This window comes from Gnatocerus cornutus, chromosome 5 (assembly GCF_029298725.1).
Source record: "Gnatocerus cornutus isolate USDA-ARS CGAHR chromosome 5, icGnaCorn1.1, whole genome shotgun sequence".
Classification (NCBI taxonomy): Eukaryota; Metazoa; Arthropoda; class Insecta; order Coleoptera; family Tenebrionidae; genus Gnatocerus; species Gnatocerus cornutus.
The window spans coordinates 16,789,179-16,813,653 of record NC_142237.1 but is presented as its reverse complement, the minus strand read 5'-3'; the positions used below and the strand labels follow the sequence as shown (position 1 = coordinate 16,813,653).

Here is a 24,475-nt window from a genome sequence, read left to right as displayed (position 1 = left end):
GTCGTTGCAATACAGCACTACGTCAAGGCGGGCCGAGTCGAGTCGTCTCCACAAATTATACTTTGGGGAACATTAATTTTCATGATGGAAGACGTCGTATTCGTACAGCAAAGCTTGTAATCGATCGTCGCGGTTTCGGTCAAAATATGGAGAAAGACTTTCTCATCGCTGATACTGATGCAGTTCGAGGCGAACGTGTCCAGCATGATGGCCTCCACGCAATCAGAAACTCGCTCGTGACATAAATGACAACTTCGTCCGAAGATCATCTCCAAGCTGCTGATGATGTTTGCATAGAGGCGAAACTAGACGTGACGAGGACTGGGAATGGTTAATTAGGATTATGGTAGCTGCTGGATGGTGCTAATTTGTAGGAAAATGAAGGAAAATACGGCAGTTCTATTAAACTATTGCATTTTTTACCTCTGTCAAAGGAGGTAAGTAATTGCCGCAGAAATCACTTAATCCGTCCTGGTTAAAGTGAAGTTTTAAGAACATATTTTGAGGTAACTAAAGTACACTAACATCTGCAGTAAAATAGTTTGTAGTCACTTTGTACACACAGCACCATAGCTTGCAGTGAGCATCCTGGTGCATCCCTTTGACCAACTCCGCATCCATCATCCTTGCAAATGGCCATTGGAATCCCTCAGGAACTCGCTGAAAAAACCCTGCTCGCGGTTCTGGATGTTTTAATTGCTTGGATGTCGCGCGTGTAAACAAGGAAGCGGTTAGGGAGTATTGAGATGTAAGTGACACCGCTTCGTGGAGATCGGATAACGGCGGCCCCAGCTGCGACTGTTTGCTCCATCTGGTTCCATTTCGCGGCTCGACGATCTCGGTGCGACCGACTGACTCATTCACCAGTTTCTCGTACTGTCCCAACAAATGTTTTGATTTTTAATAAAAGGGATACAATTCGAATTGACACGATTACGCACTCAGTGCAAACAGGACGAATTTTTAATCCCTAAAGAAAGGACATTTTAATAATGGCAATATGGCTCCCTGACGGGATGAGCGCATCCGTGTGGAAGAATGTCTCCGATTGGTGGTCGCGTTATCATAATAATAGCGGGTAGTTACCCTCGTGCGTGTTTACACTGCGACCCTGCGCCCCCAGGAATATTTCATGCCTGTACGGACACATTCAAACGTTGAATGTCGCTTAATCTCTTCATAATGATTAAATGAATGCTATTGTTGCTCGAGAACCGTTAGATTATAATATTTTATAAAATTTTCATGTTATTCGTACAGGTAAAGAAATATTTATCCCAGCGTCTAACCTTCAGTTAATTTTCTAATGCACTTTATCAATAAACCAGCGACACTTAATAAATGACATGTTTTGGCAATATTGTGAAAGCGGGAGTCAATTGAACCTTTTATCATAGCCAAGCAAATCAGTATTCCATATGGCTGCCCTAATAAAATGTAGCCATCAACAATGGCTGGTTATTTTTCGGGCTGTTTTGGGTCGAGAAGAGAGTAAATGGTGTGTGTTATCCATCTAGTTTAGTGCGTGGGGATTATAAAGCGTTCTTCTATGTATGAGTTCAACTGCGCTTATAAATATTGAGGCTAAATGAATGCTACGGAAATAGATATTCTAAATGCACAGTCTGAATACGTTAAATTGATTCGATGTTACAGAACAACTTTTATTTATTGCTACGATTTGAGTGGCTCCTTGTTCTTTAAATACTAATTATATTTTTACATCTTCTGGTCATCTTTCAGCGAGTGTTGATAGACATACGTTTTATTTTTACGAATAAAATCTATTTCCACGGTTAGAGAACTAGCAAGTCTCAGTTGCTGCTTGTGGATCTCAAATTTAATTGTTATCAAGTTTGATACTACAGTTTTGGGTTTTGACAAATGTTTTAGTAGAATATTTTCTTTTGAAATTTGAAGCATTTTTCGCAAGTCTCCTCCATTTTAATGCCGCGTTATATAAAGCTCAAAGCCATGCACCTATAACTTTGTGCTAGAGAGACACTTGAAATGAAATATTTGAATCCATTTATCCAATTTCATGAGACGCCAGTTCAAGACGAGTGCCCCGAAGCGTCATAAGTAATTCTGGAAAACAGAAGTCAGCGGTGGAGTTTTAAAAGCTTGGCATCAAAACAATGTGAAGTATTTCTTTTTCTCTTTGCGTTTGTTCGCTAAAAATAATATTAGCCAACGCTAAAACATAGCGATAATGCATTACACGAGTTGTTGTTTTTTGTCTCCGAACTCCGTACTGGAGTGAATTCTTTAAATCAATATTGCATTACGACGGGATCGTTCAACATAGCCCCTGAGCGGAGCTGCCATTTATTTAGGCGATCTTGAAACAATAGATTGTGATTCCGAGACGCATTTGAATGTTTTATTTGCATACGTACAATGAAATTCTCGAATAAAAAGTAATAAAGCAGGCAATAAATTTGTTCGGTCAACGTTCCTCTTACGTTCGTCAGAAATAAGCTACTGGCAGAGATGGATGCATGGATTTACGTAGCTCGGGAGTTATTATAACGGTCATTGTTTGGGGGAACAAAAATACAATCCTTTTTTACAACACATTTCCAAAAATCACTGCAAAATTGACCGGTTGTCATTGATCCCGATAAATGCGTGCTACAAAATCTCTGTTTCTTGTCACATCATGCATCGAGAATTTATACATTTATACATAAAGGGGGACAACCCCTTAGAGAATATCACCCGTGGGGTACTTCAAAATGTCGCTGTATGCATACTATCATCCTCTTTACCGAACATTGATTTCCTACTTGTAGATAAAATTCGTTAATTACCACCCCGAATGAAAATCGATCAAACAACACTAAAAAAAAATCAGCACTATTATTTTATAATTGGCACGTGTTTGGTAATTGTGTAGAATGAAAAGCATAATCGGGGTGGTATCAGGGTAGCGTGACATCTGTCAATATGGTTGTTTGACGTCAAGTTTTCGTTTCCGGTCACGCTATAGTCTAGATATCAATAAGTAAACACCGTGTTATGATTACATGTCTGCATGCTTTACCTTGTAATAGCAATTTGATTTGGAATCACTCCATAAACGTGAAACTTTTCCAATTTTATCCGACCATCAATTTCTGATTGCATCAATTCATTCGTAACGATGTTATTCAAAATTTTTAAATCAAAACGTCATGATAATAGCCACGAATCATGCATATTTTACAGCACACGCTAATTGATTTTGTAAACATCCTACAAAATTTATGTCGAATTGCGAATATAGCGGATTTTTGTTCCGCAACTTTATTGATATGGCATCGTGGTGCATGCACGCTTTAATATTGGAAAATAAAACGGTTTTATAGAACTTTTGAATTTAAATGTCCTCGAAGTTTCACGAGTTATTATTTCCAAGATTGAAAAACTTTGACAGTTTTGGAATTTTTAGAACGCATTGAGAATACGTTTCAGTGAGATATTATATGGATTGATGTGGTAACTTTTGAAGCTTGGAGTTTTAAACTTTTGCAAACAAAACACTGATCAATAATGTTAAAGTTTCAAGCACACGTGGTGATAAAAGTTTGTTGAACATTTTTATTAATTACTAAATAATGAGGAATGTTTAGAGAGAAGATTCAGCTCACACAGCAGTGAAATTATCCCCGCTTGTGTTGATATAGGGGTGGATTTCCCTTCGCTGTCTCCGGCAATGTCATTTGACCTTCTGTCACTTTATCTGGGCCGTCAGGCACAAAATTGATATAATGCTTAATTCATGTCATTTGCTTTATGCCTGCTACGCTGCTTATGTTTATGTATAAGCAGAGCCATTATCTATGCATAATTGACTATTAGGGAACTCGACAGGAATCATGTACATTCATTTAAAATTTAGTTAATGGCACGGATGATTGTTTTATTAAAAGAGTTTTGGGGAGAATTTTTAATGAATCGAAGGGAAAAATTTATGTCCACGTTCGAAAGAGTTGATGATAATTTGTATCTATTTAAAGCTTGCCTTAAACATCATGACAAACTGGCATTAAATTTTAACGCATTGAACTATTTTTACATTTATTATCGCTTTTAACACTAAAACAATTTAAATTTTTCGACGAAATACATATAAAAAAATCAAATTTTTACAAACAACTGCCAAGGAACTATCTCTGTTTGTTTCGAATGTAACCAAAAAGTACACTTTTTGGCATTTGCCAATTTCCCTAAATATCTTTCATAATGAAAATCATCGTAAAATTCCCAAAACAGAGCTTACTTCTTCAAATATTCAAAGAATCTTTGAAACAAAAAAACTTGCCACGATCGGTTAAACGTAGAACCAGTCGAAAGAACACTTTCAAATTGACAAGAATTCAAAATTGTATTTGACGCCTTAATAAAAATGAAATTTTTTTAGCGAATTGATGAGATTTCAAATTTTTGAAGCCAAAATGAAACTCAATTCTTAAAATTTAGATATTCAGAAATATGAGGGCATTGAGTGGCTACAAACCCCAAAAAAAAACACTACTCGAAAAATGGTGGATGCGCCAAATGTCATCCAATTTTCGTTTCATTCTTCTAAAAATATTTGATCATGTTATCTCATAAAATATTCATTTAAAAAATGACAAACATGATCAAAAATGGTACTACTAGAATATATTTTTATATAAATTAAAAATGAAAAATGGTATTTAGGGTTGTGGAGGATATATATTTTGAGTATAATTCGTTTAAGCTTTTTGGGGCAAAATTCCCAGGTTAAATTTATCAGAACGCTAAGAAATCCAAAAGCGAATTTAGTTCGTCGATGTTCTCATTAATTATGAAGTGATCCACTTTATGTGAAATGGAAAAACATAAAACAAGTTTCCGGACAAATATAATTTAGGTCGGAAGATTTATAACTGGCGAGTTTTACAATCGACGTTAACATTTAACGAGGCTATACCGTAGGGGAAATCTCATTGTGATGGGCTTTGGATGCATAATTCAGATCATCTCCTTGTGAAAAGCCCCCGCCTGAGCAAAAGAATCACCGAGCAAAGAAAAATCAAATTCCCAATACCACCAAGGGACTTTCCCAACTTGGAAATGAAGAAAAGCCCAATATGAAACCGGGCTGGCTGAGTTATGGATTCCGGTTGTCCATTTCAGTATGTCATGTTTTATCGGTGCGGTTTCTTTCAGTTTGACAGGAATGGCGCCGGTTATTGGATGCCGACGTCGACCAATACTGGGCGCTGGGAGAACATCATATAAATTCCGGGATGAGGGGTTCCGGTGGTCCGGCAGCTCCGGAACACTCGTCAATATTCCGGGCCGCGGGGAAAGACGCCGTAGCTGTCCAAAGTGGACAGTCCATTTCTCTGCGCGGCCGTACTGCGCTCTGCGGGCTACAAATCATCCAAGCTTGACCCTTCGAAGGCGCCCGGATGCCTCTGTTCAAACTGCACCCAGCGCATCCACCATTATTGTTCTATACAAATAAAAACACACAACTTAACACAATAGAAACCTCACAAACACAAAAAATTCAAAATTATTCCACTATACCGACTATATCTATAAATTCTCACAATAATGTGAAACTGAGATGTGCTATCCAAGACCATAAAGGGAAGATGAGGTTGAAGACTCACGGTCAACGTACCTTTCACAGATGAAACTACACAATCAAATTAAAAATCACCTTTTTTTGGCGACAATATTTATAAATTCTATCGCTTCTTTCCTACTAGGTACATGTAATACTTAGATACAAGCAGTTCCTTTAAAAACACTTTTTCCATCACTTCCATTATTCAGCGCTCTTTTAGCACTACTTTAGCCCTTCTTCCGTTCAGTTTAAACTCGCCGTTACTTTTCGCATTCTAGCTCCGGTATCGTAAAATCGCATCCGGTCATCTCCAGTCCGAACTAGAACGTGCTTCGTTTTTAATACTCTGCACGTCCGCTGAGCGTAATATATGGCGTTCGCATCTACCCCAGTATAGCTCATACATACACAAGGATGGACGAACGGACCCTCACACCACGTTGTTGTAATTAATGCATTGTGCGCTATTTATTTCACGGTGATACAGTTAGAGACATAAGGTATGAGTGCTGAGCTGGTCCCTCGCTTCGCCTCCAAATTAATAGCGGCAATATAAGTCTGCCTGCAGCTTGTTTAGTGCACGGCCATAGCAGGAATTACGACTAGGTGACCATTGATTAATCTTCCGCAGTTATGCCTCACAATTAATCCGAGACAATCAATTCCGGAACCCCTCAATGAGAAATACTATTGTTGTCATACTTGTAATAACAGTTGTTTGTAAAAGACCGACAGTTTAATTGCTGGATATCAACGTTTCAAAAGAATGGAATAATCAATCATTTCATATTATAAAAAATACATTTTATTTATTACCTAACACTTACATTTAAAAAAAATATATTTTTAGTTTATCAAAATAATATTTCTTAATACGTTAATTTGTTATAATTAAAAACACGTGTAAAGATTCGCAAGCCTTGTAAGTTGCAAGACTTGCGGCGTCATCTCGTGGACACCACATGGACTTATGTGGAATTAAATTGAAAAACAGCGAATAGAAGAAATAAATTAATGAAGTTTTATTCTTGTGGGATTTGATGAGCGTGGTCTATATCAATTCTGTAAACTTTTTAACCGCCCCGCACCACAAAAAGTAGAATCTGAAATAATGTGTCCAGAATTTTCTCAAATTATCACACTTTTCAAGAATCTTATAAGAACTCATGTTTTTCTATCTGCTATCTTACAAAATATTTAAATTTCATGGAGTTTCTACAATTTTCTGTGTATTTTTTTTAATTTATAACACAAATTATAACTTTAAAAAACGCGAAGAAACTTAATTATGTAAGCTTAATCTTTTAATCTTTCATACATACCCACTTAGAAGATCTTTATAACCTAAAAACTACATATTATTTATGAATTTAGAGGTCCGAAACCCTACAAGAGAGAAAAGTAAAAATGTAGAATCGCATGCGTTAATGGTGTGGGATTACATCACATGATTTTAAAATGTAAAATACTTTTTAAAAATAATGAAATCTTGGAATAATAGTAGATTTTGTTACACGGCAGAAAAATGGTACTTTTGGTCGAGCAATTAAATTGCAGTAGCAAGGCGAAGCGTAGCGTAGCCGAGCGTACGGAAAATTGCGAGACTGCAAAGCCACTTTTCAGTCAAATAACAAATATTACTTTTTCTCCAAACGTTAGATTCATTTTCACGATCGACAATGAGTGAACGCAAATAGAACTATAAACATGGATGGCTGTGCATGTAGTTGTCATTGATGACATTTACTGTGAAAAAAATTGGTTTCAAATAGTTAAGTTAAGTTAAGTTAAGATCGTGCAAGTTTCAAATAGTAACCGTCACAAAAAGTACTTTTTCTGCCTAGGCAGCAAAAGTGTATCCATGTTATCGAGCGATTTTCATTAATTATAACAAAATTGCTTACTTTACTGTCTAAAAGTGTGACTAAAAAATAGTGACTTTTTGTGACGTTTGTAAAAAAATTTTTACCGTGTAAATGTTTGTAGGAGTTTAGAAAAAAAATAAAATTTGCTTGATCTTTTTTCAGTGCTTTCAGTTTCTGTAAAAGTGTCTTCCTACTCCTTGAACGAAAATAAGAATATAGTTACCTATTTAAAAAAATAAAACTACTTCAATTTTGATTGTCTTGACGTTAAAATTACCAAAATTACGGAATTTTATAGTAAAAAGTTGGTATTGTATTTATAAAATAAATCTAAAAATAATTAAATTAAAAATCTTTACCACCAGTTGGTGTTTGATTAAAGATTTTTCGTTCGTTTTAAAAAAACTGATAGAATTTAACTTGGACTCTTGAATTCTTTAGTAAATTTATTTCATAATTTGGTGGAACACCTCAAATATACAAAAAATCTTCACATAAGTTAAAAGTTTGTTTGACGAAATAGCGCATCTACTACTTTTGGTAAAAATCTCCTTATTTTTTGGTAGTGTTTAGTTATTTTGAAAATTGGTTGGTGAATTTTTATATTATTTATGTAATATAATAAACTCATATGTACTTGATTTAAACATTTAATTTTACTAACGATTTTAACAATCGGAAAAAAATTCCTTAAATTAAATCCTTAAATTACTAAAACTAGTAGGTAAACAAATTTTGCACGAAATTTTTACTCAAGAAGTTCAAAGTCGTTTCCAAAGTGGAATAGCCCTGCTTCCGAATCTAAAATTCTTTTTTTCTATCAGGTCTGAATTCAAAGATCTTTTTTTAGGTTTTAATACAAAAAATTATTTTCATCACTTTTTCTTGAAAACTTGCAAAGTTATGGTGCTCGACAGTGTTTTGAAAAACCAATTTAATAAATTTTCCAAGGATCTAAAAGACTCATTTCTAGAATTAGTACTTCCTAAGGTATTTTTGAAAAACTGATCTCATGTCCCAAAAAAAAAACTGTTTTTTGTCATTTTCATGTGTAGCTTTGCACATAACTCAACAATTATTTTATTTTAATGCAATATTGAAAAGCCTGAAATCTTATCATTTTAACGCGTTGACAAACGCTTTATTATATTTTATCGTTTAAAATTGTTCCAGGACAAAAAACATTAAAAAGTTTTTGTTATTTTTGAACGATTTCATTAAAAAATACATGCCGTCACGTACAAAATCGTAATTTATACGCACATATTAAGTTTTAAAGTCAGTTTAATGCTGACGGAGCCCAGAAACTTCTCGATGATGAGAGTTCTTAATTTGCTTGTGAACCATAAAAAAAATTAAAGCGTAGAAATCTAAAAATATTGTTCAGAATGTTCTGGGACACAAAAAGTAACTATTGAACACAAATACTCTCCAATCTGTTAAAGTTAAAATCCCGTACAATGTGGTAGCAGGCAGTAACCGATAAATCATCAGTTTTTCGAAAATTTAATATGTGGCGAAGAAGTTATCTAAATTGATGCGATAACGTTTTCAAATTTATTTAAATTATAAAAACCTCGACCAACAACTTTTTTAACAGTTGCTGCATAATTTTGATTTATGATCTTCCATTTAGACCAGAAAAACTACAATTTTATGGATATTCAAATTAAAATTTTTAAAAACCCTTCGAAAGTTTTTTTCTAAAAATCACTCCAAAATACCCACTGTATATTCAGCTCGCTTTATTTCCTTTTCTAGACTTTGACGCTGTCTCCATCCTACAAAAGTTTTGCGATAATGTGCCGCTTCAGTTTGATTCCGCATTGAATTCAAATATTTTCACTAAAAGGCGCCAAATGAACGCCCCATCCTAAAAATTCTAAGGGCTACTTTCATGTGGGCATTTCGCAAATCTACCACTTTAATCTCTTCATACCGCTGACCGGATTTGGCGACGCGGGGGCGGCATAATCAGCTTTAGATTGCAGACCGATCCTGCGATGCTGATCAGACACTGTCATTATCTCGAAGCAATACTGAATTAGCTGGTAAATATTCATGGGGAACGTCTCATTGCAAGCTTGATTAGGAACGGCCGCACCCCCCGAGACCCCCGCGTACCAATCGGACAAGGATATTATTAGCATGTCAAAAGACCTCTCGCTCATATTGCTCGCTTACCTAACATCCACATCTCGTTTACTATTGGAAAACAATACCCACGTGAAAATCCTTTGACGCTTTTTTAATGTCAATTTGGTCTTGTAGCAAAGAGTTCAGATTTAATATGTAATTCGTGAATCAGTTTAAGGCAAGCTTTGGTTGGTGTATATGACTATGACTTTTGCCGTCGTGATTGCAATAAAGGCATTTGCATAGAGAGGGTGATTGGAATTTATCTGAGCAACGGGCCGATAAATCCGTGCGACTTTATTAGATATCTCCTAATTTATGGCGCTTGTCTCGACCCAGCAGTACAAATAGCGGCTGATGTTACACGCCGAACATCGCTTATAAAATATATCGGTGCAATGTGGAGACTAGGCAATATCGCCCTTCACTTGAGGGCTGTTAGATGGTTGATGTCCTTGATTTCATTGTTTCTAGTCTAATTGAAATCGGGGAAGAAAAAATGCGTCAACAGTAAAACTGTCAAAACAAGTGGAGGAGAATTTTGATCAGGAAAAAAACCAAACAGAAATGGGAAGGTATAATGAAAAATAGAAGCTTCGAATGGGATTTATTGAAATTTGGCGAATCGTTGAAAGTAGACGTATCGTTCGGTGCATGCATTTCCTTCGATTCTCCTTCATTGGCATTGCCATCGCTAGAGATGGAAGAAACTGAAGCATTAGATTTTCTGACAAATTGAGCTGCATTTGAGTTTCCCCCGGCAGAAGAAGATGGATGAGGTTAGTTATAAATGTGAAGCTTTTGCGCGATCTGAGGAGATTCCTCGTCTGCGCGTTTCTTTTATACATAAAGTATCTCGAGACATCCAGCTCGACTTTTTTGCCGTCTCTTATCAGGGATGTTGTAGAAGCTTCACTTCCATCATCGCGGAGAATAAATGCTGGAAGCCTCCGGTGATGGATGTTCACTCATCTCCTGAGAAAGAATCATTGGCGCACCTTCCTCTCCGATTTAACTTTTATTTTTGTTGATTATTAATTTCAACCTTCCCCTCGCTGCACGCTATTGGTTTTTACAGAAGCGTCTCAGGGCCGCGGCGTCTTAGGGCCTGCCCCCTGTCAATGTAAAGTAGAAAATATGATCGTTCGCCCCACTCTTGATGCTAATAATGATAAATGTATGTTCCATCTGCGCCAAAGTCGCCTTTGCAGCCACTAACGCGACCGATCCACACCGCGTTATTATCGCCCCGATGAGCACATCTTTGACAAAGTGCCGAATTATTCAGAAGTGAGAGACGAGGGAGAGGTTTTATTATATTAACTACATTTATCTGGTTCCTGTTTCAAATTAACCCTGTGTCAGCTCATCCATCCGTCATCTCGGTCTTGCACCCCCAAAACGCTCGTCATTAGGGAACGAGACGCGTCGTTTTACTACGTCATAAAGCAGGGAAAGCGATTAGAATTAAGAATGAAAAGATACGAACACTGGATAATATCAGAAGTCGGATTACATGGAATAAAAGAAACGTGGCCACACGGATTTACAATGCATGCATTTATAACATCTGTTCTAGGTAGTTGTTAACTACTATAACATCGATATGATCAATATTCAATGCGACTGATTGATCGTCCATAAACTTAAGCAAGTTGAGCATTAGTACCTTGTATACCTACATTATTACACGATTGTGAAAATTGGTTATTTTTTACGGAACGACAAGTGGGCTAATCATTGAGTGTAAAATGGCCAATAATCACTAGTGTAATACTATACTTTTTCTACTTATATAAATGCAAACAAATTTATTTGAAGCATGTTTTCCGAAAATGAACTTATGCTGTTTGAGACACGACAATCCATCAACGCTTTGTAAGTCAATTCGTATTTCTTCCAAGATTTTGCAGGAAATAAATTAAGTGTAGTTATTTTTGCTGGCTTTGTGATGTCTGAGGGTGCACAATTTTCATCGTCTTCATACTCTTGGTGAAAATGGTTTTTCTCCATCAAAAACTGAATGATAGGTAAAAGTTTTCCACCTAAAGAGGATGATATTAGTATACCTACAGCAGTTCCACGCGAACTGAACCTGACACATTAAAAACTTAAACATTTTGCAGAAACATAATTTTGTTAAAAATTAAATATATAAATCTTAAATTAACCAAAACTATGAATGTTTGGATTGTTTGCTACTTGATACTTTAAATAACCACCTTCTTTTTTCCGTTCATCAACTTTAATTTTTAAATTTTTCACTTAACTTCACTTATTTTTTTTATTTATATTTATTTACTCATCACATCAGATCCTGAATGCATAAACAAGTAATTTCATAATTTGTTTTTGAATTAAAACTTTTATAAGAAAATTTTTCACACCCGTGACAATATTTTAACAAAAGTTGGCAAAACTGGTTGAAATCTGTGGAGTTAAAAATTAAAAACTTGTATACAAGTAACAAATTAATAATGTAGTTTTTGCACTAATTATAGTAAAAATATATGTTAGTGGAATACTGGAAAAAAATGTCACGGGTGTGACAATTGTTAGATCGGACTTTCCAAATTTGATAATTTAAGGTCCAAACATACACTGAGTCTTAACAACTTCTGTTATAATGCTCACATCGTAAAGAAGCTGTGGACGGTATGGGAGGCACAATTAAACGTATCGTTTACAGAAAGGCAGTAAACAATTCTGCATAAATATTTTGTAAACTGATGAATTTAAAGTCAAAATATTTGAATAAATTAAGTAAAAATATTCAAGAAATACCAAATATCTAACAAAATATCTCATATTTTGTCCATAAAAAAGTTAGTTTAGGGTGGTATGTCTAGCGGATATAAGTACCTACACTCTACCAATTTGTGAAACGGAAACTCGGGGCATTGGGCGCTTCCGTCTGTGTAAAATTTTTTCTTTGTTCAAAATGTTACAAGCATTAATAAAATTAGTCTTTCTTCTATATTATTCTCATTTTTTAGCTTTTTTTTGTAACGTTTATTAAAGTTTTGCTTTGTCACGCCCGTTACAAATGTATGTCACCCGTTACAGTTTTCTAAAACATACAGTGCACAATTTAATTGGTTTTTTTTAATTGCAAAAAGGCTTAAAATGTCTGCGTATAGTTCATATATGTGTACTAAAGGAGAAGGAATCAGAGTTTTGTTATTCACAGAAATATAGAAAAATGTTATTAAAAACAATACATTTAATTTGTACTCGTCACACCCGTGGCACCACAAATTAATTTGTTTCTCTATGATCTGCAATTGTAACTCAACAAATTTTATTTAGATAATTTGCAGCACTGAAGTTGAAAAATGAAGTTTACTATACATTTTTTTATTAAGAATTTGAAAAAATTAAATAAATAATTTAAAGAATGTTTTTATTTATCTTTCACATCAATTATGTAGACAAGATAATTAAAAATTATATTGACAGCTATACGTATGTTTACGTTGTAAAATGTCTATGGAAAACAATTAACAAATAAACTATAAAATAACAGGTTTTCAATTAATGTAACATTAATTATTACGGTTTTCGATTACTGGCGCATAAACATACTTTAATTTTTTAATTGATAATGATTTCTTAGGAATTCAAGTTCTCCCGTATTTATAAAGTTGCATAGAATTTGTAAATTAAATAAACCACTTTACTTAACAATCTTAACTAAAAATATTCAAATTTACTGAATTATTCATAAACTGTGATAAATAAAAAGAACAACAAGCGACAACCTGCGTCCGGGTACTTTTACAGCAGGTGGAGCATGAGCATATGCAACCCATTCTTCAAGAAACAACAAGAGGAGTAAAACCAGTGCCCAAGAACTCGATTAAAATACTTGTAGATTGTTACTTTCGATTACACGGCTACATTTACATTATTAAAAGGCTCGGCATCATAATATTTGTGGCTGATGAATATTTTCTACACAGTTAAAAGGAGTTTTTGTGGTGCATATGGTACTTTTTCACGCTACATCTTTTACGCAATTTAGGTTTTCAATTAGATTTCTGGTTATTCCCTTTTTCATCGACCATCGTTGCGGTATAATCAAGTCTCAGGCGATTTACTGGTCAGAATTGGTTATTAGATTAGATGTCGGTGGTGTTATCATCCACGCAAATGGCAGCGGGGTGTGAAATGACCGTGTGGATTTCATGCCTGCAATCTCCCGGATCAGGTGTTGTCCTTTCTAGTGGAAAATCCTAACTAATCACATCATTTCTAAATGAAATGGATAGCCAGGAAATTTCCACCACTTTCCATCAACAACATCCATAATTCTTTTGTAGGAAAACAAGAAAAGTCGGATGTTTGTTTATGATTCCATACACACGCAGAGTTTATGGGACTGTAACAAATCGTCCTTGTATGGCAATCGATTCTTCATTAAGATTGATGAACGTTCTGCACTTTTATTGTCCGTTTAAGCTGTAGTCTAACGTCCTCATCGTCTGCACTCTTCTCATTTCACAATTACACCGAAACAAGAAAGAAAAGTTATTCCAACGCTAACTGTCTTTTTAACGTGAATATGGCAGTTGTGGAGTTAAAATGTTGATTTTTATTTCTATTTTGTTGCATCCACGCCTTTTTTCTTTTTCTTTATTATTCAGCTGTTTCTGACGCAAGTGGGATTAATTTAATAAATTTTAGAACGAGGGCGTAATGCTTCAGAGACGAAACCGTCAAAATTGTGTTTCAGCTGAAGCAATTACGCATTAATACCGACTATATAACGAGTTGGAGTTTCCCCTTATAACAATTTAATATCTCTAAAATGAAATTCTCGCCTATAAAGTAAATTCATTTGAGCCAAAGCCACTTGAGCTGTAATAATTTCCAAGGCGCGTTTCTCGGGAATGCAGGTAAACACAGCGATGAAAACGAAATCTTAATAATTGTGACACAAACATTATAAGGCTCCTATTTCCAAGCGACGGTTTCATCCACCATTCCAAGTACAGACGAAGAGGGATATTAAATTAAACCAGCAATTGCTAAGAAAACTCAAGCATATAAAATGTTATTTCGTTTCGAGACGACGCATTCGAATTTTTAGATACGGAGATTCCAGACGAATTCATATATTAACTTCATTCAATCATGAATCGAAAGGTGCAAATTTTAACGGCATTTTTTAATTATGAATCTTCTTTTAATTCTATGTTTTGTTACTTTTTAATGTATTTTAATTAATGTTGAACTGTTTAAATACACTGACCAATGGCAGGAAAAAAAATCTATCCGTTTTTTTTTTAAACTAATGTTTAAAATTTACAGATTTATTTTACATTACAGATTATTCATGTTACAAAATTTGAAACTTTTTTTGTTATTCGAATTTGAACTTTTTTAATTATTTGTATTCAATACACTTCGATTTAAATTGTGTTAAAATCAAAAGTCTTAGGTGGGCCAACTTGTACATATCGAAAAAAAATCTGTTTTTTTTGTATTTCTGAACATGTGAATATGAAATTTTTTATTAATTCACAGAATTATAGGAAATTAAAAAAAAATCAGACAGGCACTCAAAAAAAAAGAATCGATTTGAAATAGTCAAAAAAGAAAGTCAGAAAGAATGAAAAGGCTCTCCTACAATGGTGGACACAGAATCTTGGACAGAATTGTCCTTTGATTGTCAAAGTTTCTAAACCGGGCTTTACGGAGGACGTTTGTTCATATCCAAACTTTTAATTTTTGATTCAATTGTCATTATGACATTTTAGCAATAATAAAACCACTCGACTCCTAAACTCTTCGCCCATGACCAAGTGTTGTAGCGCAAAACCAATTCTGGCTTCCTTGTGGCGGGACATCAATTGTTATTGGTGGCATATAGCAGAAATACGTTTTCAAAATTTGTTTGACATTTGTATTAACGTCAATCATAATGACAATAAAGCTAGGATTACATCGAGACTTTTTGAAATGACAGGAAAGTACTTTCCAAGATTCTGTGTCCACCATAGTATATGTGTGTTTGTTAATTCATCGTTTGGTTTATTTCCCTTGTTGGATTATTACAGATAATTTCAGTATTCGGTGACCGAAAGGGATGGAAATTATTTATTAAAGTTGTAAGCCTTCAATGCCATTTCCGTATGAAAAGTTCGACCGCATCATTAAACACGCAAGCTGTCTCCGTTGAGTGGTCGATGTGACGTGTTTGACGGGGGATATTTGAATTTTGTATTTTTATCGAAATGGTCGAATGATCCCTTTAATCAGGTCAATTACTATATCATGCAACATCGGCACGATCTCATGTTTTATGTAAGAATCAAAAAATACCCACTTTGTCAAAAATGTGACAGGAGGAGTGACCTGTTGGTTGGAACTGTCAACATAAATTTCCATCTCATCGGAGTTTTCGGCTTTCCTTTTATAGGCGCTTTGTTCGTGAAATAAACAAATCGATATCGTAGTTATACGGCCACATTAATTTTGATTCTAGGAATGCTAATCGTAAATATTTTACTTCGGCGCCTGAATATTTATATGAACAAAGAAAATAGGTTTACGCTTTACGAGATATAATCTCTTAAGTCAACATTGTATTGTTATGAGCATGGCTTCTATCAATAGGTGCAGATGTTCACACGTTCGGATTAAAATAGAAATTAAAATCTATCTAAATCAAACCCTAACGTAAACAATACAAAAACATTATTGCGGGGGAGTCGGAAATATTTTCTAAAGTAGGAGGAGGAACAGCTATTTCAAACAGAGAAACGTAATGAATAATATAAATTTCCAACATCTGTGCTCGACTGCAAAAGGCACAGGAATTAAGGGTGCATTGTTCTTTTATTTCCGGAATTTTCTATTATTTCTACGTCACGTCCTTCCACTCTCCTTGTTTCTGAACGTTTATTGAATAGAGACAACCAGAGCGGTGTAAATCCGAACCTCAAAACTGTAACTGATATTCCTGCAGAATTTGATGCTGACCACTGGTCAACTTCTCTCCCTGTTTTACGACTCCCCATCGAGTTATTGCTTAATCTCTCGGCTTACACACTAATAACTACGCGAATTGACCAAGCATACACTGGAGGAGGAAGTCGAGAAGGGTTCAACTTATTAAATTTTTCTCGGTTTGCCAAAATTTTTGCGAACAAAGCAGAATGGAATCGAATTTAATGATTCTAGGTGTAGGTAGACATATTTCAAAACGAAACGGTTTGATTTGTTTTTAAAATCTATTTTCAATGGGTTTTAAGAAAATTACATCGTAACAATGACATTGTGCAAGTATCTGGCAAGAAGCCATGATTACTTGGTATAGCTGAAGTTTAACTACTGAACGAGTAAATCGACATTTAAATAATCTATTTTTGTTCGTGATATTAAACGCCGCATTTTTAGGAATCACTCTTTCCTAAAAGAAAACTAAAGATTAAGTGCATAAAGTCTTTGGACTGTCTAAAAAGGTAAATTATTGTCTTTCTTATGTGACAAAACCACGTAAGTAAAAATATCTCCGTTATTTTGATGATGTTTATAAAACATAGATCCTGATTGAGATGGTTCTTGGGTTAATTCTGCTGTTGTTGTAAAGGATTTAGAAAGCCGGAATGAGTTGTAGGCAGTGGCAGTTGTCAGAGAACTGGTAAGTAGGGAAAGAAAATAAACAAGGCATCAAACTGCAGTTGGAGTCCGTTTCATGTTTAATTTAAAAGAACATCCATAAATATAAAACGTAAACGAAAGAAAAGAAGTGCGCATTTCCATCATTAGAGAGTAAATAGAGGCAGTCCCTCAGATTTTACCACAAATTAACTTTTGATACTGTTCTCGACGGAGATATAAAAAGCCGAGTAATTTCGACATCTGAAAGGCGACCAGGCCAACTCCTGAATACATTTAAATGGAAATGTGGAGATATTTCCAATGACATCCACCCTCTTCTGGAGAATTAAAACTTTGTAACATTAAAATCCGTCATTTCCATGAATGATTGAGTATTTGGATTCGCCTCCGACCGGAGACAAAGTGAATGGGGAGAAATAATTTCGTTTTTAGAACTCGAGATTGCTTGTGATTTTGCATTTTACTCGGAGAAAATTAATTTCAGAATTGGAAATGTAATCAACAGCGATGAGATGTAAATATTTTAATTCGGAAATGTTGAAGCGTTCTTAAAATCTCAAGGAGCTCTCAAAAACTTGTCAATATGCTAATAACATTTCAAGACATACATTTTAATAATCACTCTTTTTCATTTGTACACTGACTTTTGTTAATGAGAATCATACTCTCTCTTTAATCACGAGACATGTTTCCATTACTTTTTATAGCACATGAAGGACCGTTACGGAGAAGAAGCATATAAAACAGCGAAACGAAACAAGACGAGAGGAATGGAGAGAAAATCCATTTTCTCATTTTATCTCCTGATGAACAATAGTCCAGAATCCGTTATAGTTGCTTTGTTGGCACTCCGGCGGTAGACCTGGGTATTGATCAGAGAGTTTCCCCTTGCGCTCCGACGGACCCCCGACTTCCCCCCGAGGCCCCTCACTGACCGGTGGCCAGTCCCGGTCTCGGCACCCACCACACTATGACAAATGTTCCACCCAATCGATATATAACTGCTATTGACAGTCGCACTCTCGAATTACTCCCAATTATTAGATTATGCCCGATGCTCACACTTCGCACAGAAATGATAATTACACCGATGGACGTCCTCTGCAGACTTCCAGGTCCTCATTAGCTGCCCCACACTTACGTTCTGAGAATGATCAGAAACTCTTTCTATCGATTGATTGGAAGGATCTTAGTCTCCAAGAGATAAAATCAGTTGGCAGAAAGTATGAGGTGTACGAAAAACAAAGACACTATCAGGAAATTTCAAATTGCAAATTTTTTAGCCCTTGACCTGTGAAAATAAGCTTTAATTGTGCTTTATAATTAAAGAATTGAACTTAAAAATTCGAGTGCCAACGCAAATGATCTCTTCTAAAATAGAAAAAAAAATTGCAACTACATACAATGTTGAAATCTAGCTTTAAAATAAGAGCGAACAATTACAAATTGTAGCTTTTAAAATAACTCTTGCCTTTTTTCTTTTTTGCAGTTGCATAAATAACATTCAAAACAAGCTAAAAATATTTGCAGTTGTAATATAAACGTAGAGATTTGGAATAAAAAAGTGGAATTGTGCAGCATTTTATTTCGTATTTCCGATAAGACATTCTTTAGAAACTAAAGGATTCAGATAAACATAAAGTTAAAAAATAATTATCAGTTGTAGTCATATTTCCTGCAACGAATTTAGCGAATCAACAGAGATAAGTTAGATTTCTGTAATAGATTCATATCAAGTTTGATGAATAGATGGATGGCTTCACTAGCAATTCTAGCACTAGCACTAGGAAGTAATCGTAAAATAAAATAATGAAAGACATTAAGTTATAATGAAGTAGCTTAATAGTATCTGCAGGAAAAATGAAGATGTAGCATTTTGTTAGTAAATATTTAAAAATTGCCCTCAGGCATATGGTAATTATGGCATGAAAATGGTGCATGAATGACGATCTTGCTACACCTGTAAGACTGCTCAAAGGCTATCTAATAAAGCAACTGGTTGCTCAATTTTTTTTTGCAATGTTTTGAATATTCTGCCTCTAAAAATTATGTTTTGCATCCCGAATTTCAGCGAGTTTTTAAAAACGTGATCTTGATATTCTAGAAGACTTAATTAGGCACATCATCTCCAAAAAATGATAAAAATTAAAGTAAGAGATTCCTAGTTTGTACTAAATAAGTGAAATTTGCCCAGTAAGTTTTTCGCGGAAAACAGTGTAGAAATTATCGATTTTCCCAGTATTCCTCTTAATTTGTCGTTATAAAAAGTATTTGTAACAAAATCCCCGATCACAGTGGTGTTTGCGATAATTAAGTTCCTTTTGGACGGGGAACGGTCAGACACACGTGTTTATGTTTGAACTTGAGTGTGGGTCGGCGTGGCCGCACTTCGACCCCTGACCTCGCTCCTGTATCCCCTTTACTTCTACCGCCTACTTCACCTTCTGTATTTGTTTCCTTTATCTCATTTTGCGAGCGTTCAATTGTTCTGGCTGTCAATATCCGTTCTCGAAAAGTCTTTGAGAGAACTCCCGGACTGCCATTCTTATCTGGTAAAATTCAATTTCTGGTAACCGGCCACGCGTTGGAAGTACCAACACGTATCATCTACAAAGATTAACCGGAGAAGTCTCTCGTGAAGAGCTAATTTTCTTTGGTTTGCAGTGGAGGAAAAGAGCAAGAGATAACAAAAAAAGAGAATTTTTACATTATAAACGAGAAGTAAACCGCAATTGTGTACACGATTAGATTTATGGTAAACAAAAGTTTAGAAAAAGGTGTATACGAGATAAATCTTAGTCGAGTAGTAAAACCCGGAATCATAAAGATTTAATTCGATTATTGAAGATGAAAGGTGATGGAAAGCGATAAAGAAATGTAAACGTCGTAAAAAAGTCCGAGTTTAATACAACCAGGTGTTTGCAGGCTCTGAATCAAACTTTTGTTTCAGTTATTTGTTCTTTTATCAAGAAAGTTGAGTTTCCAGGATGTGCCGGCGGTATATCTCGAGGCGCGGCCATCAAACTTTGATAAGTTTTCCTTTAACGGAATGAGGCGCTGGACAGCGGTCATTTTTCTCCCGTTTTCAATCTACGCAGAGTTCTCGGCGGATTTTCTTGTTTTCTTTGTTTCGTAGAGAATTAGAGTTGGACGTGGCGCAATGGACCGTCGAGAAATGGATGTGCCTCTCGGAATTGTCCGTCTCTGCTTCGAGTTTAAATATTATATAGACAAAATCAAACAGCAAATAAAGTAGACGGGAAATGGTGGATCTAACACCGCTCCGCTCTCGCTCCGGGCGCAGCTTAATGGCCGGATCCCGGAAATTGTGAGCACATATATCTCGCACCAGATTTATGAAAGTGCTTTTCTTCCGAGTGGGGCAAGGGCGAGGAAGAAATATATACAATAGCGGCCTCCCCCACCTGGACCACCATCTACAGCCTTCACCTCTTCTCCTTCGCTGACGCGCTCGAGAAAAACTTCGACTTCAAATCCTGCAATATACATCTCCCCCTCCTCATTTTTTACACTCTCATTAGTTGTATCGAAGGGTTTTAATTATTGTAGATGCAGCAATTGTGTCGACTTTTTAGTTCTCTCCGCGTTTCATTACCTAAAGCAAACTTGGTAAAACTGTCGATCAAAAGTAATTGAACTGCGCTTAAAAATTGAAAACCTGGAACTGACGGTCTGAAGAACACGTTTACAAATCACAGATGTTTATTCGATACGCCATCTATTAATAAAATCATGAATTCCACTCGTGCACGTTGGCTGATGCACACCCTGCATCTGACAGGATTAATTTACCTTCACAAGGGCTGCTCTTTGATGTACCACATCAGGTACAAATGAAAATCCCACTGTTCTCCGAAAACGAAATTATATCTCAGAGAAAGTTTTTTCCCTCCGGGGTGAATGATTTAATTCTAGTCTTCGTTTGGTCAATACTATAGACGATGTCCAGTGCTAAACTTTTATCGCAAGCTTTCTGAAATCCCTAAAACTTCGTTCTTAGTTCGTTTAGCCCGAAGCTACGTACAGGACGACGTTGAGAGAAAGGTAAATACGATAGTATGTAGAATGACAAAGAAAGCTTAGAGGATGAGATTTGCTAGGAATCTGCGGGGCATAGCACTGTCGTCTTAAATAATCCAACCGGACGACGACTGCATATTCCCTAGGAAAACATACCACTAAAATCGCAAAACTCTTGCTCGAGAAAACACTTACTTCTCTTTCAAACTCTCGACAAAGTTTATACTTTATACAATATTTACCTATTCCGGCTATGTTTTATTTCTTAGACTGAGACCAAGCGGCAAATTGACGAATTATTCTACCTATCCTAGCAGTAATTATTACCCTGCCCGGCGCATCCACCATTTTTAAAACTCCTCAAAATCATTTATTCTCCACTTCTGATTGATTAGATTAATATCTTTTCTTCATGTTTTTGTTCTCCTCCGAGTATATTTTCTCAAACTGATGGGTGAGCGTCGGTATGCAGATCATGCGGACGGAACAAAGCAGTCCTAGCGGAAAACGAGGAGTTCCTTACTTCCGGTCGAATGAACGCCGTCTTTGACATGAGGCAATTGGGCCGCGGTCTTCCGCAGGTAGCCCGACGGTATGCAAATCAGAGGACGATATCGGCGGTTCTACCGCTAGACCTCTCCTAATCAACAATAATCAAGAATTGGAGTCTTCTAAAGACACTTTCGTGCGACACAAATCGTCACGAGACGGGACCCAGAGGAACTTTTTCCATAATAAAATTTCCACCTGTTTTAAACAAGCTCCGTCATTTCGGACAAATTGGTGTAATTAAAAATGTGGGAGCGAATGTTATTTTGGGGTTGAAGTGTGTTGGTTTTGATTCGATTTTTCCCGCGAGAGGCGTTGAAATCGCATTAGGATAATTAAAAGGCAACAGGAGGATGAGGCTTATAGAAGGATATTCGTAAATTAAAACGAAAAACGAGCAGAAATTTCATATTTTTTAAGTCTTTTTATTTAGACTCTTCATTTCCAAGCTTAAGTGCGACCGACCCTCGTCATCTGCGTACCCAGAGCGGCTTCCGAGCAACAACACCTAGAGCTGTCGGCCCTTATCTCCCAAACCCCGCGCAGCATCCTCAGCCAATGGCCGCTGGGGTGCTTATTACTTCCATAAATCCATCATATTCATAGCTCGCGGGGTCGGCCGTCTTGCCATTGGCGAACGTGGCGCAATGCGGACTTCTTCACTCCGCCCCGACTCTCGCACCCACCGATATTAATATTGAATTTTTGCGTCTGAAGTCGCGAGAAGCGCGCGCGCGCAATCGGCTGGACAGCGCCGGACCTCATTATGGAAGAGAAACGATATTTACTGTTGGGAGTGAGGAGTGAGGACAGGGAGTTGGGAGTACAGAGCTTGGGGCGACACAAAGCCTCACAGCGGCACACATCTGAAAGATTTCAATTTAGCGCGCTGATGGAGCCTGGCCGAAGCTGCTGGACAGGACAGCGCCCGCACAACTTGAAAATCAATAACATCTTTGAGCAAACACTTGGCAGTGCACACACGCATCGCTTTCCCAGGGGTGATAGGGAATGGACTCGCACCCAACACCCTACACTAGCCAGGACCGGATTGTGGAGATCCGCAGCGACAAAGAGAAACCTGACCAAAGTGTACGTGAACCCCAACTTGTCTTAGATGCAAGACGTCTTACCATTTACATTTATCTCACAGGTTCTTCGAAATTCACTGAATAACCACAGAAAAATAAAAATAATACGTCCGGCGCATCCACCATTTTTCAATGATTTAAATATGTAGAAGTTAATTTCAGATTTGTATTCATTTTTGTGCATTTTTTATAAAGCTATTCCTATTTTTGCTCTATGTCTAAATAAAAGTACCATAATAAAACCAAGTAAAGAATAATTTAATTCGACCCAGCGCATCCACCATTTTTAGCAACAAATACATTATTATTTTAATTTTTCTACTAAAAGTTAAATTATTTTATTGGTGGATATTTACAGAATTAGCGTACGATGGTCTCGCCCATAGAAAAAATTACATCAAAACCAGAAATTTCTATTTATGATAGTTTTAGCATTGCTCTATAGTTTATCGGAATGTTTTACAAAAATCGTTGAACTCTCTGCTAGTAAAACTTTTAAAACTTTAACTCAAAACTCTCGTAAATAATGTTGTTACGGTCCTGTGACAATTCGATTCCAACAGGACATTCTCCTGTTGCATTATAAAGAATGAGAAATGCAATATCAACATCGTAGATCCAGTCCATCTCGAACAATTCCTTTGACTGGACATCGTATCTAAAGCAGTCCATTTTTCTCTAGCTTTGTCATCTCCTTTGGGACCCAAAGGTGCTGGCCGAAGGAGATGTTAAGTGGTTTCGACAAGTTTACTTACGTTTATTACAAGCACGTAACAGCAGGAAAGGAAATAAAATGTTTGTACTTGAAAGAAAATTTTTCTTATAAAGGTTGATCTTTGTCCTTATTTTTAACCTTTTCCGTTTTCAAAAGTCGACTTCTTCCGGGTGCTTTTAATTAATAACTTTGTGGAATTAAGAGCGTGTTCAGTATGGCGCCTCGACGCCAGTTTATTACAAAGGGGGCGGTGCCCACCAATCATATCTGTAACTTATGAAATATCATAAGTCGCCTTGGATTGGCCACTGGAGCACCCCACGTCGCCAATAGAGCTCAAATATGAAATAATATTGGCCGGCGGTTGGTCGGGCAGCGTCGTAGAAAGCGTCGGTGGCGTCGGCGCAACGATCAATACACACGTGAGTCTCATATCATATTGTATATCGTCATTGGACGGCGTTCATAACAGCGGTGGCGGGCGTCGGGTGTACTACAGAACAATGGTAGATGTATTCACTGGGACTTACCATAATCGAAGGAAGATGCGGATGAGAACGACGCTCGGGACGCTGCACCCTACACCAGAGGCGTACTGTTCTCGCGGCATTAGCATGCACACTGTAATCAATAGGCCGTCGACGAGCAGCGTCGCTGCTCTACCACGTGCACAGATCACGCCGTCGCTATTTGAGTGACATCAGCAAAACATTACACATACGAGCCAGGAATAAATTAAAAAATCTAATAAGAATTCACAAATTTTTATTTGCGGGCTGTAAATTTTGATTTTCTGTTGGCGGCACGGAAAGCAATGCAGGGAAAAATATTCGCTTTCGGGAATGTGGCCGAAAATAAA

General features: G+C 36.4%; 1 protein-coding gene across 1 annotated transcript in view; it reads right to left on the bottom strand.

Moving 5' to 3' along the window:
* Window positions 1–24,160, bottom strand: part of LOC148175194 (homeotic protein spalt-major-like) — a 149,741-nt gene extending 125,581 nt beyond the window's left edge. Inside the window, exon 1 of the mRNA XM_088036152.1 lies at window positions 24,147–24,160. The gene's annotated coding sequence lies outside the window, so the exon portion shown is untranslated. The remainder of the gene's footprint in view (window positions 1–24,146) is intronic.
* Window positions 24,161–24,475: the final 315 nt, after the last annotated feature.